The sequence below is a fragment of the Rhincodon typus genome, chromosome 10 (assembly GCF_021869965.1).
Source record: "Rhincodon typus isolate 14 chromosome 10, sRhiTyp1.1, whole genome shotgun sequence".
Taxonomy (NCBI): Eukaryota; Metazoa; Chordata; class Chondrichthyes; order Orectolobiformes; family Rhincodontidae; genus Rhincodon; species Rhincodon typus.
The window spans coordinates 54,085,819-54,103,440 of record NC_063341.1 but is presented as its reverse complement, the minus strand read 5'-3'; the positions used below and the strand labels follow the sequence as shown (position 1 = coordinate 54,103,440).

The following is a 17,622-nucleotide window of genomic DNA, read 5'->3' as shown; positions in this document are numbered from 1 at the left end:
CAGCCTTCACACCACCTCCTGACAGTTCCCATCCACGGCACTCACCATCCTGACTTTATTGTTCCTTCACTCTACTGTGACAAAACCCTGGAATCTCCTCCCTAGAGCAACTGAGGATGTATCTCCCTTATGTAGATTGCAATGGTTCAAGAAGGTGGCCCAACACAATGTCCTCAGGGGAACTGAAGGATGAGCAATAAAGACAGGCCTTGTCAGTAATGCTGACATCTCATGAACCAATTAAAAAAAAGGTGGGATAGTACAGGTTTATGCAGAGAGCTCTGGAATTGTGTCTCTGATGGAGCTATGTATGAAAACTGACAGCAGTCAACAGAAACTTTCGAAGTGAGCTGCGCTGCCCACCAGTAAACAACCTCAGAGAGGCCCAGTTCCAAATTGTGTAACGTCTTTATGCATGACATTAAGACCATGCAGTTAAAAGTGGAATGCTTGCTGAACATTGTGAAGCTTCAGAAGGACTCACAGCAACAGAGTTTCTGTTAACAGGTCTGACTCTGGTTGAAGCTGCTTTCTTAGTTGTGGGGCCTGGATTACAAAGCTGGAGCAAGTGTGTGAGCAGAGGGTTTCAAGAGCCTTTCAGCACATCTGCATTCTGTTCTCTACAGAATGAGGGCAGCTCCTTGAGAGTGACTGTCATGTCTTCTCCTGGAATGACAGCATACTACCCTTTCAGCCAGCTGGACACACAGCTCCAGACAAAGATGAGCTCAAATATCAGTAGGTGAGTTGTCAATGGCCAGGTCTCCTTATTGTTACAAACAAAAACAGGAATTGCCGGAAAAACTCAGCAGGTCTGGCAACATCTGTGAAGAGAAATAAGAGCTAATGTTCCAGGTCCAGTGATCCTTCCTCAGAATCCCTGATTGTCATTCATCAGGCTGGGTATGATCCTGGAAGAGTGAGAGCTGACTTGAGTGTAATGTACAAGATCCTGCATTGCCCTGACAAGTTGTATGTGAAAGGATGTTTCCTTTTGTGGGGTTGTCCAGAATCATTTTAAAATTAGAGGATGTCTTTTTAGGACAAAGACAGGGAGAATACTTTTTCTTTCAGAGTGTTGTGCAACTTTGCAAATTTCTGCCTCAGAAGCCTTTGGAGGCACAGTCATTTTTAAGACAGAGGTGGACAGAATCTTGTTAGACAAGATAATCAAAGATTATTGGACGTAGAGGTGAATGTGGAATGCAGAACATAAACAGATCAGCCATGGTCTTATTGAATGGTGGAGCAGAATCAAGGACCAGGAAATCTACTTCGGCTTGTACATTGTATGTTCACACCTTCATATGGTGGTAACTTATAACCAGAAGTCATATTTGACTAGCCATTTAAATACTGTGGCTAGAGATAGCAGGTCAGAGGCTGTGAATTCACCTTCTGTCTCCTCAAGGCCTGTCAATCATCTACAAGTCGCAGAATCATGGAATTGTTATAGTCCAATTACCCAGAGTCAATCTCCTACCCTTTCTCCATATCCCTGTACACTATTTCTATCCAAATAATCATCTAATACCTTCTTGAATGCTTCAATTGAACCTGCCTCCACCAGGCAGTGCATTCCATACCCTGACTACTCACTGTGTAACAAAGTTCTTTCTCCCACCACTCTTGTTTCATCACTTTGAATCAGGAGCATATTGGAAAATTCTCTACTCAATACCACTCAAGAAGGTCAACATCATCGAGCACAATCAACCCACTTGAGAACCATTGGGAAACACCATGCCCTGCCAGTTCTCCTTCAATTCATACTCCATCCTAACTTGGAAATGTATCTCCATTTCTTCACTGTCGCTGGGTCAAAATCCTGGCGTGTAGCTACATCACATGGACTGCAGTGGCTCAACAAGGCAGCTCACCAGCTTCTGAAGGCAATGAGGAATGGGCAATAAATGCTAGCCTAACCAGGGACACCTCCTTAATGAATTTTTAAAAGCATTTCTATCAATTGGTTCTCCACAAGTCAGGTCAGTAACAATGTTGTCTAACATGCCTAGAGTATTAGTCCAGGCCTCTCAATTACTAGACCAGTAATAGAACCATTCAGTTGCTGTTAGCTTTCCTTCTGACTTGAACTGAAACAAAATTTGATCATAATGAAGTCAATGTAAAGGAAAGTCAAGGAATCTACTGATCAAAGCAAAACTAGTCAAGCTTATGAAAGCAAAGGGAATACTTGCTTATAATGGTAGGGTTGGATGGCAAAAGATGGGAGCTGTTGTGAGTGGAGCACATATGCTGATTTGAGTTGGTTGGGCCTGATGGCTTAATCTTGTGTCACAACCCATGTGTAATAGGCAACAGTTCCAATGTGATCTATTTAATAAAAAAAAATGAGTCAGTGAATCTGGCATTCTTTAGGTGCAGCATTACACAGAAGAAAGCATTTCCTCAGATTGTGTTTAGTTGTACAAATTATCACAGAAAATGCTGCAGAAATCTTAGACTATGATTCTGAATTTATTATGGATTTTCTGCTCACAATGAAGTATGTAGCAGCACTTTATTGTATCTTCTGTTCTCAGGCCTAAATTTCAAGAGAAAACAAATTGTCTTTAATCTGCAGAGTGTAGGGGAAAATCAAGTCTCAATCTGTTAAACAGTGCACTGTTCATTCACATTTATCAAATAAATAAACAACTTACCGGACATTTGAGGCCTCCATCAAACCTGGGACAGGATTTTCTCAAAGGTTGTGATATTAGGATCATATGTGGGTCTTGTTTCAGTATGGGGGGTTGGGGAGCAGTGGGATCACAGCAGGAATTTTCCTGAAGTTGACTTCTTAATGGGAGGCTAATGGTGTAGTGATAGCATCACTGGACTAATAATCCAGAATCACGGGCTAATGTTTGGAGGACATGAGTTTGAACCCCACCATGGCAAATGGTGAAATTTAATCTGCTGATGACAATGTAACCACTTTCAATTGTTGTAAAAGTCCATCTGAATCACTAATGTCCTTATGTGGACATCTGCCATTTTTACTTGGTCTGGCCCGCATGTGACTCCTGGCCTACATATAGCTCTAGACTCACAGTAATGTGGTTGAGTGTTAATTACCCTCTGGCCTATTAGGGATTGGCAATAAATGCTGGCTGAGCTGAAACATTGACATCCCATGAACAAATAAAACTTTAAAAACGCCTGCCATCTTACTAAGAAAAACAGTTTGGCTCTCCACACTCCTGGCAAAATCAGAATCCCAGCCCCTCCACAGCAGGGTTGGTGGGAAGGCACTCCATCACCAGGAAATGGCAGGGTAACTTCCTTTCTGCAGACTGTGCCAGGGCACTGTTCCAGTCTGCCTCCATGACATTTTACTTGCCCCCAACCACCACCCAGCTCCTCCTGATGTGTTACCTGTGGGCTGGTAGATTCTTACTGCTGAAGTCAGTAATACAAGGAGAATTCATAATACATCATGTAGTACGTTCCAGTTGGCAGTGTGTAGAGTGAGGATTCTCTGGTACAATCCGTGTTGTGCTGCGTTTGTTAGGATGTAAAACCTGTCGAAAGGAATAACAAGTAATCCTGAAATTGGTTAGAAACAGTTAAGATATTAAAACAGTATGTAAACTAACTGTTGGTCAGCTATTCAATTGTTAACATAGCATTATCATCGTTTGAAGCTTTGCTGACACCCTGAGTTAGTTGATAACAGATGGCAATTTTATGTGGACATGGTCAGTAAAATCAACTGGACTGCATGGAATAATGGGCTAGTGTAACAATTTAACTCTTTGAACGCTCCCAGTTCCTTTTCAGCGTCAGGATTCACACTGCTTCCTCTCAACAGAATATCTCCAATTTTACGTTCTTAAAGATTGATTTGATAAGAATCTATCTTGATGCTCACAGATTTGGAATCAAACCTTTAAACAAATTATAACATTAGTTGTGGTTCTCATTCTGATCGAAGCCCTTAAAAGGACGTATCTGATGCCTTGAAACTTCCTCCTGTTTTAATGGAACTGTAGAAACATGGATGGTACAACACAGAAGATTATTCAGCCTGTCACCTCTACCATTAAAAGATAGCTTTAATGGATTAGGCAGCTCCTGGTGCAGCACTATGACAAAAAAAAGCTAATGGAAACTTTTCAAACTTAAATTAAAATATTTATCCCGGGGTGACGATGCACTCCAGCCCCTATAAAGCCCACTGTTCACAAAAGAGCCTATCACCTCCAAGCTGGCTCTTTAGGAAAACAATGCAATTAATTGGGCTAAAAAATTGAGCAGATGGAGTATAGGAAAATGGGAGGAAGAACAGAAACAACACAACATTACTTAAATGCAGAGGCTACAGAATGCGGTCATACAAAAGCGTTCTGTGTCTCCTTCTGCATGAACACAAAAAAATAGTCATCATTCAGATACAGCAAGTATTTAGGAAGGCAAGTGGAATGTTGGTCTTTATTCCAAGGAGGAAACTTGTTACGACTGTACTTGCCAATGCTGAGATCACTCCTGGAGCATTGCATGTGGTTTTGGTCTCAATACTTCAGGAGGGATATAATGAAGCAGTTCAGAGGAGTTCACTAGGCTGATTGCTGGGATGAAGGGGTTTGAATTTTGCAGACAAGAAGGTTGGGCCTGTACTCATTGGAGTTGAGAAGAATAAGAGGTGATATTTTTTGAAACGTATGAGATTCAGAGGATGTTTGACAAGATTGATGCAGGGAGGATGTTTCCTCTCCAAGGAGGCACGGTTTTAAAATTAGGAGTGTCCCAATTAAAACCAAGATTAGGAATTTCTTCTCTCTAGTATTTGGAATTCTCATCCCCAGCGAGCAGTGGAAGCTGGGTCATTGAATATATTCAAGGTTGAGTTGGAGAGATTTTTGATTTGAAGGGAGTTAACAATTTTGTGGGCAGACAGAGAAATAGAGTGAAGACACAATCAGATCAAGCAAGATTTAATGAATGGCACAGCAAGTTCAAGGAGCTGAATGGCCTACTCCTACTCCTATTTCTCATACTATTTTATTCTAATTCCACAGTGTCAATCTCAATATCCCTGTAACTTTTTCCATTTCTAGCATTTATCTAATTTCATTGGTGCTGTCAAATCTGCTTCCATAACCCTTTTGTTCCAAATTTCAACAACTTGTAGCATAAAACTTAATTTTTTCATGTTTCCTGGAGTTAGAATATACAAGATAGGATTCAATAAGATTGTGGTTAATCTGATTGTGTTCTTAATTCCCCTAATTCTGCTTGTCCCCTATAATCCTTCACTCTCTTGTCAATCAAAAATCTGTCTATCTCAGCTTTGAAAATATTCAGTGACACAGTATCTAATATTTTCCCCTATCATCCTAAATCCAACTCCTCTAGTTGCCGACCCTTTTGCAACCAGAAATCTTTTCTAATTATTTCATCAAACTGTGTAAAACTTTGACCACCTTGATCACTGCTCCATGTAGTAATCTTCTCTGCTTTAAGGACAATAACCCAACATAATCATTCCACATAACAAATGTTCACCATCTCCGGTACCATTCTAGTAAACCTCCTTTGCAAACTTTCTAAAACTTTGATATTCTTCCTAAAGTGTGGTATCCAAAAGTGAATTGTGCTTAGCTGAGTCTATTAATGTTTTCCTATGGTTTTGCATAATATTGATACTCTTATATTCTCATGATGATCATCATCTTGAGTGCTGTGCCTGATAGCAGGTTCTTGGCTCATTATAACCTCTCCATGTCTTTCTCTATCTTGTGGCAATCCTTTCATTTGTTAATAACTTCCTTACATTGTCAATCAATCCACCATTGATACTTTCTCTCTTCTCCTTCCTTTCTTGCCTTGAAGTCTTCCCAAAATAACATTAATTACAAATCTATTTCTTCCTAAAATATGCTCTACCCAGGTTCTCCCTCTGTTTCTATCACAGTCAGCAAATTTCTTTCTTCCTTCACTCTCGACACATTTCATTATTTGGTGCTTCTCTGTCCAACTGATTCTGTCTAATTCCTCTAAACTCACACTTGAAAATTATTTAGCAAGTTGTTCGCATCTTTCTGTAGAGTCCAAGTTTCACATCCATACAGAACAACACTCCAAATCAAGGCCTTTATAAGTCACTTCCTGAATAGCTCATTCAGCGTTTATCTAGCAACCGTCATTTCTTAACAAATTTGGGCATGTATTCCTTCTCAATTTGTGCTGCCTGGGTTAAACATTTATGTACTTAAATCCATATCCATAGCATTATTTACTACATTTCAGAATTTCCTGTCATGTCATCTACAAACATTGTATACCCAAGTCCAGGTCATTAACATAGATCAAAGAGAGCAGTGGTGCTAATGTCAACTTCTGGAGAACACCATTGAAAACCTTCCTTTAATCTATAAAACAACCATTCACCTCTACCCTTTGCTTTCTGTTCTTTAGCCAATTTTGCATCCATGCTGGCAATGAGCTTTTAATTCTCTAGTCTTTAATTTGATTAAAGTTTATCATGCGGTATTTATCAAATGTCTTTGGAAAATCCATACGCATATCAATCCCTACTAACCCTCTCCGTTACTTCATCAGCAAATTCAATCAACTTATTTAAAACTGATTTGCCTTCAACAAATCTGTGCTGATTTTTAGTTTTCAGTCCATTCATTTCCGAAAACCAAATAATTTTGTTGCGTATTATTATCCCTGAAAGTTTCCCCACCATCAACAGGCTGACTGGTTCATGAAAGACCTTAAAAGAAAAGAAACAAAATTACAGTCTTAAAATGGGAAGTCAATATTGTGTAAATGGAGTCACTGAGGTGAAAAATAATCATGAAATCAGGGAACGAAAGTTAGTTGAAGGGAAGTGGGACGTCACATGGCAGAAGTTGGGGACAGCAGATCAAGATGAGGGAGATCTTGAGATATGTACAGTCTGAAATATGCCACACAAGACATAAGGCAGGCATAAATCAATGAAAAGATTGTCATGGTTTGTATCTATTTATAGACATGCATGTAGTCATTGGGTTTGTTTAGCTGCTTAAGTGTATAAAGTGAGGTTGGTGATGAATTGGACTTTACAGCACACTGAACGATTAGCAATAAAATATTATGAAAGTTAAGTTAAAAGAAAAAATCTGAAGTAAATGAAAATCCTTGTCTATGTAGGTCTTCAAAAGATAGACATTGTCTGTTATGCTGGCAATATAAGGCTTAAATGACAGTTCAAGCCGCCCACACTGGGTGGGGTTCCTCTGGCTGACTCATAAGCATTATCATCGATAAGAATTCCCCACACAGCAGGTGAAAGTTACATAGCCTGCTGTACTTCACAGCTCAGTAACCCAGTTCAAGAGCAAGGTGGGAGTTTGCAAACTGCTGTGATTCTGTCTCAGAGAAAGTATTTATTGACAGCAATTAATTCTCCACTTCCATTATCCCACCCCCTTCCCTTCTTGTCCCCTATCCTCTGGCTACACTGCACCAGGGTGGAGTTCTGATTTTTTTTTAAGAAGCCATGAATGATCTGAGAAGGCTTATTATTTCCAACCACTAAGCATGTCCCTGCCCTAAAAGGGAGGAAGGAGGAGTTTCAGGGGGCTGTCCTTTATAAAACAAAGTCATTTTTTTCAGAAGAAAGTTGAATGCAATTGACCACCAGATGGGATGTTGTAGCAATGAAGTAACGATGTTGAAATATGTTCCTGCTGAACACGAGTCATCTAGAGGGGAAGACCGGCTTGATTGTGAGTAACAATTCAAAACTCTCTTAAAGTCTTCCTACATGTAAGTCCTTTCACTTTTATCTTTCTCATTTTGAGACACGCATGCCCAGCTCAGGATTACTCTGTCTATGAGCAAGTTACTTCTGAAAAATGTTCAGTTAAAAGCAGGCTACTGCTGTCTATAATGTTTGCCTTTGACTCGTTTTGAAGGGGCGTGGGTTTCTGTACAAATAAAATTGCACTTGTTGCTAAATTTAGTTCACAATAGTTCTTTATCCCGGCAAATCTTTTGATCAAAAATTCTTTATCACGACATATTTATTGTAATAAATAGCATTGAATGGTCCATTTTGGCACGACAGTGAGACAGATTCTGAAAGCAGCAGTTCATTTGAGCCAAATGAGACGTGTACGTGGCTGATGGGGTAGCTTTAGTATATGTGAAGCAACTACCTTTGTCTTTTCAAACATGGCTGGAGTGAACTGCAAAATTTATAGGAGGGAAATCAGCCCGAAAATATATCTGCCCGCAACAAAGTTTTACCTTTCCTTAAAGTCTCCTTTTTTTTAACTCTTTCAATGACAAGTCCTGTCTGCGCAGACACCTTTATTGCATTATTGAATTTTCATGTTGTTAATCTGTAATCCTCAGTAATTATCACTAAATTCTGTTTCTGTCGATTGAAAAAATATGAACCTTGTCCTGTTAAAAAAATTTATATTCTGGTCCACTTCATTAATTCACTAACTGAAGATTACGTTTTCATTTTCAAGAAGTTAAGAAGGGGGAAAACAGAAAGCATAGATTTACGGTACATTTAAAGATAAAATTTGCTAAGATTGGCTGGAATTAGAACAACTTCCAGTTAGAGGTGATCATATAAACCAGACACTAGTCATCGTGACTGCTCCAGTTAATTGGAATAAACTCTTCTTTTAGGTTTAAATGCTTGCAAATTGCATTTTCCCAAGCTCACTGAGTCTACCCAATTAAATTACTCTTTCCACAGTGAAATTGGTGAGATTTTGCCATTAGTATTTAAGGTATTGAAGGAACATCAATCTATTGTGCAATAATGATAAAGGGAATGGTCTCCTTACTCCAGCCAGTTCAGTTTTCCTGAAGAAGTTATCAATGACTGAACTCTGGGCGTAATGAAATCAACTCTACTTATGCACTTTTAGGAGCCTTCTGATTGATTTTTGAAAACTTTGTTCTGTTTTGCTGATGGTTTTTCCCTCTTTTGTTGGAACTTGCAGCCTAATGTAACTATTATAGATTTATGACCTCGGTGAAGAAATTAATTCTGGAAGAAGGGATTAGATTGATATTCAGTTTCAGCAAGGACTGTAATAAAACAGGATGATATAATGAGACATTTGTTGCAATAAGGTTCTCACTGTAGCTTGATTACTTCTATTTTATTTACACTTAATTTCTAAAGAAAAAATGTGTGAGCCTGAAAGACAGGAAGACAGACAGTGTGGGAGAAAAAGTAAGCTCAATATAAAACATGAGAAAAGAAAGGCACGAATTCTAATGCAAAACTCACTGAAGAAAAGCTTGAGGAAAATAATAAAATGTTCTCTGAATTTACTTAGAATGGATGTTAAAAGTATCTTTTCCTTCAAAGAGCTTCGTGTTTGTCAAATCCTACAACTTTTCACTCGTAATTAGAACATTCTGAGTTGAACTGCATTTTTGCCTGGTCATTTTCTTGTGATTCAGGTTCAGGATAGGAAAAGATTATTGATATAACTCCTTGAATCTTCAAATTTTGCTTTAATTTTTGTAGGTCCACAACTTGTATCTCTAATTACTGATCCCTACTCCCAACCGTTTCCTCGCAACATCACTGTTACCTACTGATGTAATATTATTAATACGAAAGCTACCTTTTGGTCCTAAAATTTGAGTGTTTTTTAAGTGAAAACACAAAAATTAAAAATAATAGTTCATTTGTTTTGAAATATGTGCATGCTTAAGACATTCCCTTCAATTATATTCAGTAAAATCAGATGCGCCTGGAGCGGAGGTACTCCACCCTAGGAAGAAACTGGTATCTGGATTTTTAAAAACATGTCTATCATCAGCATCCACTTATTGTAGACTTGTATATATGTGAACTGACACGTTTATGTGAGAGAAGAGCTACGTTCAGTCTGCTGACCTTCAGAAAGATACAGATTCCAATGTTTAGTAAGCCATTTGTTCATTCTGTCATTGTATGAGTGAATTGGCATCTGCACAGTGTTCCACGTGTACAAAGTTAGCCGTATGCAGAACATAGTGGCATCACTACAGTGGAAAGAACTACGTAGGAGTCTATCTGAGTGGAGGTGTATTTTGAAAATGTAATGTCTGTGTTGAGCAAATACACTCACTTATGAACTTTATGCAATCAAGAAATAAAGGGACACACAGAGTAGTCTCTGAGGCTTCCTATCCTGAAAAAAATACACGTGCAGTTATTCATTATGACCAGTACCAAATGCAATGGAGTAGCTATTAAATAATGTATTTAGATTGTTGCCATTATGTAGACTTCTTTGGGAATGGGGTCCAACCTAGGGGTTTTAACATTTTGTTCTTAGAAATTTATTATTAATGCAGATCAGCTGATCAGTCCAGTTCCTCTCTAGGACAAACCCACTTGTTGTAAATATTTTACAATGTTTTCATACTACATTTTATACTTCAATATTAGGGATTTTCTGGAGAACCATGGTGTCCTTTTCTTTAAATATGCAATATAGTTTTGTTTGTACACTCTGCATATTCCAATCTACAGTTCTTTCGTGAAGTAAACTTGATTTTCTGCTTCTGATTTCTGGTTAAACATATTCAAAAGGGTAACAAACATGTGGGATTCCAAATGTGCTGACTTGTAAAGGAATTGCTCATTTAAAGATATCACAAACAGCCCAATAAACCCATTGCCCTTCCCTAACAAACAAATTTGAATTAATCTCCCTGAAGTATCCGTGCATCATCAAATCCTTCAAAAATTGATATGGATGTCTGAAAACTACCTTTTTTTGCGAATCTCCAAGGTACAACACCCTAAAGTAGATCAGGGAATAATAAAAAGTGCCTCCTTGCTGATATACTTTGAATACCTGATTGACATTGACATTGTAGAAATGTTACTACCACATGTGACAGTGTTAATCCTATGAAAGGCCTTCATTTGTGGATTTGAAAACATTTTTCTGTTCTTTCTAATGCTTGATCACTGAAAAAGCCAGTGTTCCATCTTGTTTTAGTTATTTTTAACTAGATCCTTGCTGGGCCTTTGTTGAATCATATGAAAACAAACCAAAGACCTGGCAAAATGTGGCACTTATGTGCTAACTTGCTGTGCCACAGAGTGGCACAATCAGCAGATTTTCCCATCCCCTGTGATCTCTGTGTAGTGAGTTCCAAATTCAGCATAGTCCACAAAAGATGGGAAGAATTTAACAACTTCAGAAACCTCCCAAAAGCAGTCCAACGACACTATTTGCATATTGGAAATGGGTGTGCTCCCACTCCCAAACAAGCAAAGAGCATGTGACATGGCTGGAAACGGTGGTAGATAAAGGAAATCCTTTGAAAGATTAAACCTGTACAGGACATGAATTTTTGTACTGTTATTATATCAGTACCTATTTATTCGCTCATCGTTAGGACTTTGTGCTAATCAATTAACTAAAACTCCAGTCTGAATGAGCCTATAGGGATGGTGACTTTGTAATGTGTGTAATTAGCCTTAACACAGTAAATAGATTATAGCAAAAGGGAAACGCAGCTGTAATTGTTCCAGTAAAAGGAAGCAGACACCCATACCCCACAGGGTTGTAAAATGGCTCCTGTGGAGGAGGTATGGAAGAAGGCGGAATTTAGAGTAAACGTGATGGAACTATGACATTTTCAGTGACCAGTCTCCATCTGCAACAAGTTTATACCATTTAAATTCTACTGCGACAGAGCTCCAAAAGGCCACATGATCATTAGGGAAATTATAAGCGCAACAATAATGATCCCCGGAGCCATGCAATTCTCATGTTTAAGTTTCAATTCATTGCAGAAACATGATTATTCCCAAAATGGTAAGAGTGAAATTTTGCTCCACATCCATGTTTCCGTGGCTTAATAACATTTAGCTGTTGCAAATCTGCGCTTAGAAATGCTTATCAAGTCCTTACTTGTTTCTAACTTGGTAGTGATGTAGCCCTCCAGTAATACTTGCCTTTCTAGCACGTTGTCAAACACGTGTTAGAAAGGAGAAACTTTTCGTCTTGTAAAAGGAACAAGAACCAAGACAGCATTGATTTAAAGTGATCTGCAAACGAAGCAAGGGTGAACTGAGGAAAAATTTTTTCACTTTGCAAGTATTTAGGATACAGAATGCATTTCCATGGAAGTGTGATGGTGGAATGTTGAATTGAACCATTCAAGAGGACGTTGAATAATATTTTGGATAAAAATAACATACAAGGTTGTGTGGAAAAGGCAGGAGATAGGCACTGGGTGATGATATTCATTTAATGAGCGAGTACAGGCTGAATGGCCTTCTTCTGCACTGTAACACTTCTGTGATTCTGTGTTGCTTTATACAGTACAAATCTAGAATTGATCAAAATGTGAAATGTAATGTAAAATGCCCTCTTGAAGCCTCATACTCTGGAATAATACATACTTTTTCTCACCCACAATCTCCACTCGTTGTACAATACATGTACTAATGTATGTGTACTCAGTATTGATCTGTGGTCACAGTTTGACTTTGTGAGATAGTTTAAGATGAGTCATAGCCAATTGACATCCTGTGATACATCCTTCATAATTTATTTTCTATGGTGAAATGTTTTAAACAAACTGTGGTCCAAATTAAGAAAAAGAAATGTACATTACAACACTGCTGACCCGACATTGTTGATTGGTTAAATGTTTGCGGCACACCCATGTTAAGGTACATCAAGAACCACTTTCAAAACTGAAACAATATTAACATCGATATCAATTTTATACTAACTCTGAAAGCCGGAGGGTGGTTTCAGCCTGGATTATTCTAGGTGGATATGGCAGCAAGTAGAGAATGCATTCAACGTTGCTCCATAGATCAACAATAAATGTTCACAGCATCGCTGAAATAGCATTAACAATCTCAGCTTATCCGCAATGAGGATACACCTTCCAGTTTATATCCACTCTATAGCTGATATGCTGAAGAAAGTCTTCTTTCATTGATTTATTCATTTATGATTCATTGATTTATGGCTCAATTTAGAATGTAGTTTTATGTCATGATGCATCTTACTTATAGATATATTTTAATTATAAATTTTACAGATATATTTTAATGACCTTCAACTTAAATTTCCAATTTGAGATACCAAAGGAAAAATTTTAACTGCCAATTTATTTGGAATGAGTGGCAATCCCTGTAGTCTACTGCTGAACCTTATTTCAGTGCTATTGGATTCGTAGAATTGTTCAAGTACAGAAGGAGACCATTCAGCCCATTGGTCCTGAGCTGGCTGTCTGCAAAAGCTAGTTTCACTTCCAATCCTTTTTCCCATTGCCCTGCAAATCTTTTCTCCTCAGATAATTTTTCGATTTTCTTTAAAAAGCCATGCTTAAATTTTCTACCATCACAATCTCAGACAGTGTTTTTCGGATCCTCACCTCTTGCTGTGTAAAACTGTTTTGTGAATGTTACTTTTCATTTGTTTGCCATTCACTTTATATCAGTGGCCTCTGATTTTTAACTCTTTAGATTGTCCTCATCTACTGTGTCAAGTCCCTTCACAATTCTATAAGATTTGCAAGGCCTTCACTGGTTCCAACAGAACTGGACCAGAAAAGCCACATAGTCATTGTACGAACCTCGATTCCCTAGAGGAAACCCGCTACACTTACATGCTACAGCATTCTTTGATATTTAGGTGAGATTCAATTTTACCAATGTTGTATAGTTAAGAACAGCTACATTTAGCAAATTTAACTATTCTGACTTCTGAAATGCTTGCAAAAAGCCCACAAGATATACCAATTAAAGAAAATAGTTTTTGAAGATGGATATGATTAACAGATCAATCATATAAAGTAAAATAAGGAAACACTAAGCACTATTAAAATATTGCCACTTTTTTGAATGAGTAGAATGTGATTTAAATGAAACTGCATGCATTTCTCTATAAAAGTGTCAAATAATATAATAACTTTGAAATTGAAATTGCAGAAAATTTATTTTGTTTACGAGTTCCAGTTGTCAGTACTTATGTCTCTGGCATTTCTAAAATGTCTTTTTGCACTTTAATTTTAGTTGCTGTATTATGTTAACAGATGCAATGTTTTAACCTTGTGTGTTTATACTGTCATAACGGATATCGGAGTGAATTTGATGTAACTTTATATAAATGGATCCCAGCTTCAAGCCTGCCATGTAACCTCCCTGAACTGTTTCAATATGTTTTAAAAAGCAATAATAATTCTTATTATAGAAGTTGAATCATTTTCATTGGACTGTTTAGAATTAGAGATTTGGAATTAACCACGCGTTTCTTCATTGACTTTTTAAGATTAGAATTCCATCAATTATAATTTTTGCAAGCTGTTGTCCTATTTTCCAAGCCTTCCAATATAGTTAGCAATGGAAAGATTTGTTCCTGACATGTCCCAGTTGTCCTTTCTATTCAACCTTTCACTTTTTTGTCCTGTCTGATACAGATAGTGCCACATATCTCACATCAACTTTTGTGTTGGCCCTTGTATATGTATTGAACGTAAGAAGTAAAAGGGAAAAGTTCATTGTCAGGCATTATACAATTCTTCTCTGTTTTGTTACCGGCTCTTATATTATGTAAATGATATGTGCACGTTAAATGTGCATGTTACTAATGCGATTAAAACAAAAGTTATGAAATCCTACTATTTGAAGCACTTCGACATGGAGCTGTTCCAAGTGCATTGCTAATTGAAGTTTTTCCTGGCATTAGATCAGACCAGCTTTTCATTAGTAAATTACTAAAATAATTGTGTTTTTTTAAAAATTCCTTTCCGACCGTGAAGCTTTCAAATACACTTAATTCATAAAGCAGTAACTTGTCTGGTACGAACATAGGCAACGTGTATGTTTTAGAAAATAATCCAGTGAAACCAGGTGTTCCTTTTATAAGGTAAGAAGAAAGGCCAATTTTTAAAAATGTATTAACTACTCCAAAGTACTACATGACAAGTGCTTTGTTTGTTTGTGATAATCTCACTTGCAGAACATGTTAGGGAGCAGATTAAAACTCAGTCCTGTCTGGAATGTCTTAACATTTTCTCCTATACATGTCTAGTACATATATAGTATGAGAGAATCATTCTCATTTGTGTGGTAGCAGCTTTACAGATTGTGAAGGAACTGGCATGCTATTCCACTGAGGTATACTAGCTGTGAGTGGTCTTTTAGTTGAAAGCACGGAATTGTGGAAGCACCCCTTATTTGTTTTCCATGAAAGTTACCGATTATGTAAACATCGGCCGAAAAAGTATGATTCAAGCAATAAAACTGGATAACTGAGTAGATCACTCGGCAAAATAATGCACGTAATAATGAGACTGAGTGCTGAGCAAAGCGGTAAGTAAGAAATGTGTAGGGACATGTAGAATTAGAAGGATTCCTGATTCCGGAATTTAATTTTTCTTCTGAATCTAGGTCTCAAAATGTAGTGAAATCAGCCGCATGCAAATGCCTTTGAGCGGAAATAACATAAAATGTTTCTAATCAGGAAATGTGTTTAATTAATAAAATAACTTCCTAGTTAAAAATATTCTGGCAGGAATAAACCCCATGTTTGGGAATAAGAATAATGCAGACTACTTCTCTGGAATATCTTGTCACATTTATTGGTGACTATTTTATATTAATAGCCTCTATTTCTGATCTCCTCACAAGATAGAAGTATTTTCTTTACATCTACTTTATCAAAATGCTTGTAAAGGCTTACTCTAAAATCGTAATTCTTAAGAATGAACAATTCGAATGGACAAGCTTATGCATGAGACATCAGTGACAGCATCAGGCAGGTCAGTAGGCAGACAAGACTTTATATATTCCCTTAGCTATAGAGTGGAGATGTAGAACCAATTGGTCATGTTAACTATGCTCTTTATATTAATTTTTTAACTAGTAGCAGATTATCAGAGCATAAACAATGGCAATAACACATGTAGAATACCTAAAACTGACAGCGTTCAAAAATCAGATACATTGGTTTTACAAAAGTTGCCCCTCATGTTCTTTTTGAATCTTTCTCCTCTCACCTTAAAAATATGCCCCCTGGTTTTGAACTTGCCCGCTTTAAGAAAAAGGCCTTTGCTATGCACCTTATCTATGCCCGTCATGATTTTATAAACTTCTATAAGGTCACCCATCAACCTCCTGTAAAAAGTCCCAGCAAATCTAACCTATTTTATATAACTCAAGCCCTCCATTTCCAGCAACATCCTGGTAAATCTTTTATGAACCGTCTCCGATTTAATAATATCTTTCAATAATATCCTTCCTATAACAAGGCAACCAGAACTGCACACAGTACTCCATAAGAGGCCTCACCAACATCCTGTACAACCTCAACATGGCATCCCAATTCCTATACTCAAAGGTCTGAGCAATGAAGGCAAATGTGCTAAATGCCCTCTTAACCACCCTCTCTACCTGTGACACAAATTTCAAAGAATTGTGTTTCTAAGCCCCTAGTTCTCTCTGTTCTACAACACTACCCAGGGCCTTATCATTAATTGTATCAGTCCTGCCCTTGTTTGTTTTACCAAAATGTAATAACTCACGTTTATCCAAATTAAACTCCATCTGCCACTCCTCAGCCCATTCACCCAAATGGTTAAGATCTTTTTGTAATCTTAGATAATTGTTCTTCACTGTCCACTCTGCCACCAATTTTGGTGTCATCTGCAAACTTACTAACCATGCCTCCTATATTCTCATCCAAATCATATATATAAATGTCAATCAAAAGTGCACCCAGTACCAATCCCTGTGGAACACTGCTGGTCACAGGCCTCTAGTCTGAAAAGCAACCTTTCACCACCACTCTCTGTTTCCTACCTTAAAGCCAATTTTGTACCCAATTGCCAAGCTCACCCAGAATTACATATGATTTAACTTTACTGATTAGTCTACTGTGTGGAACCTTATTTGAGGCTTTACTAAAGTTCAAGTAAACAACGTCTATCGCTGTTCCCTCATCAATCTTTCTGGTTACTTCCTCAAAAAACTCAATTAAGTTTGTGAGACATGATTTTCCTTGCACAAAACCATGCTGACTATCCCTAATCAATTTTTGCCTTTCCAAATGCACGTCAACCCTATCTTTCAGAATCACCTTCAACAACTTACACACCACCAATGTCAGACCCAGGTACCTGTCGTTCATCAAAGGCAGGTAAAAACACCACAAAGCAAGAAAAATCAAAGGAATAGCTGTCCCATTTCAAGATCACATAAACTATCCAAGATCACAAGATTTGTGAGATGGTGAGAGTGATTCCTTTAAGGGAATTGATTAGGTCACTCAATCAATGGTGTCTGAAAATTGTATGGGGAATCTTGGGCATTCTTAATGTATAACAAAGGACCTTGATTTGCTACATTAACGAGAGAGATGCCTGAAACAGGCTGCCTGCCTGTTCATTTCCGTGAGTTTAGGAAACAGAGCTGTATTGAATGAAAGAATGAATAGGTAGGAGCTTGAGTGTTGTTATTTTTTAGAATTTTAGTACATTTTTGCCTACAGAGGCAATAAAAGACAGCTCCCAGATTTCTCCAGAGATAGTAGGAACTGCAGATGCTGGAGAATCTGAGATAACAAGGTGTAGAGCTGGATGAACACAGCAGGCCAAGCAGCATCAGAGGAGCAGGAA

General features: G+C 37.8%; 1 long non-coding RNA gene across 3 annotated transcripts in view; it reads left to right on the top strand.

Annotated features, from left to right (window-relative positions):
* Nucleotides 1-7,514: 7,514 nt before the first annotated feature.
* The window catches only part of LOC109936949, a 96,618-nt gene continuing 86,510 nt past the window's right edge, over nucleotides 7,515-17,622 (top strand). For 2 of the 3 annotated variants that reach the window (XR_007263113.1, XR_007263112.1), the window contains exon 1: nucleotides 7,515-7,730. This is a non-coding gene — a long non-coding RNA (uncharacterized LOC109936949). Of the gene's footprint in view, nucleotides 7,771-17,622 lie in introns of all 3 variants that reach the window. The other variant, XR_007263114.1, reaches the window with a different exon arrangement.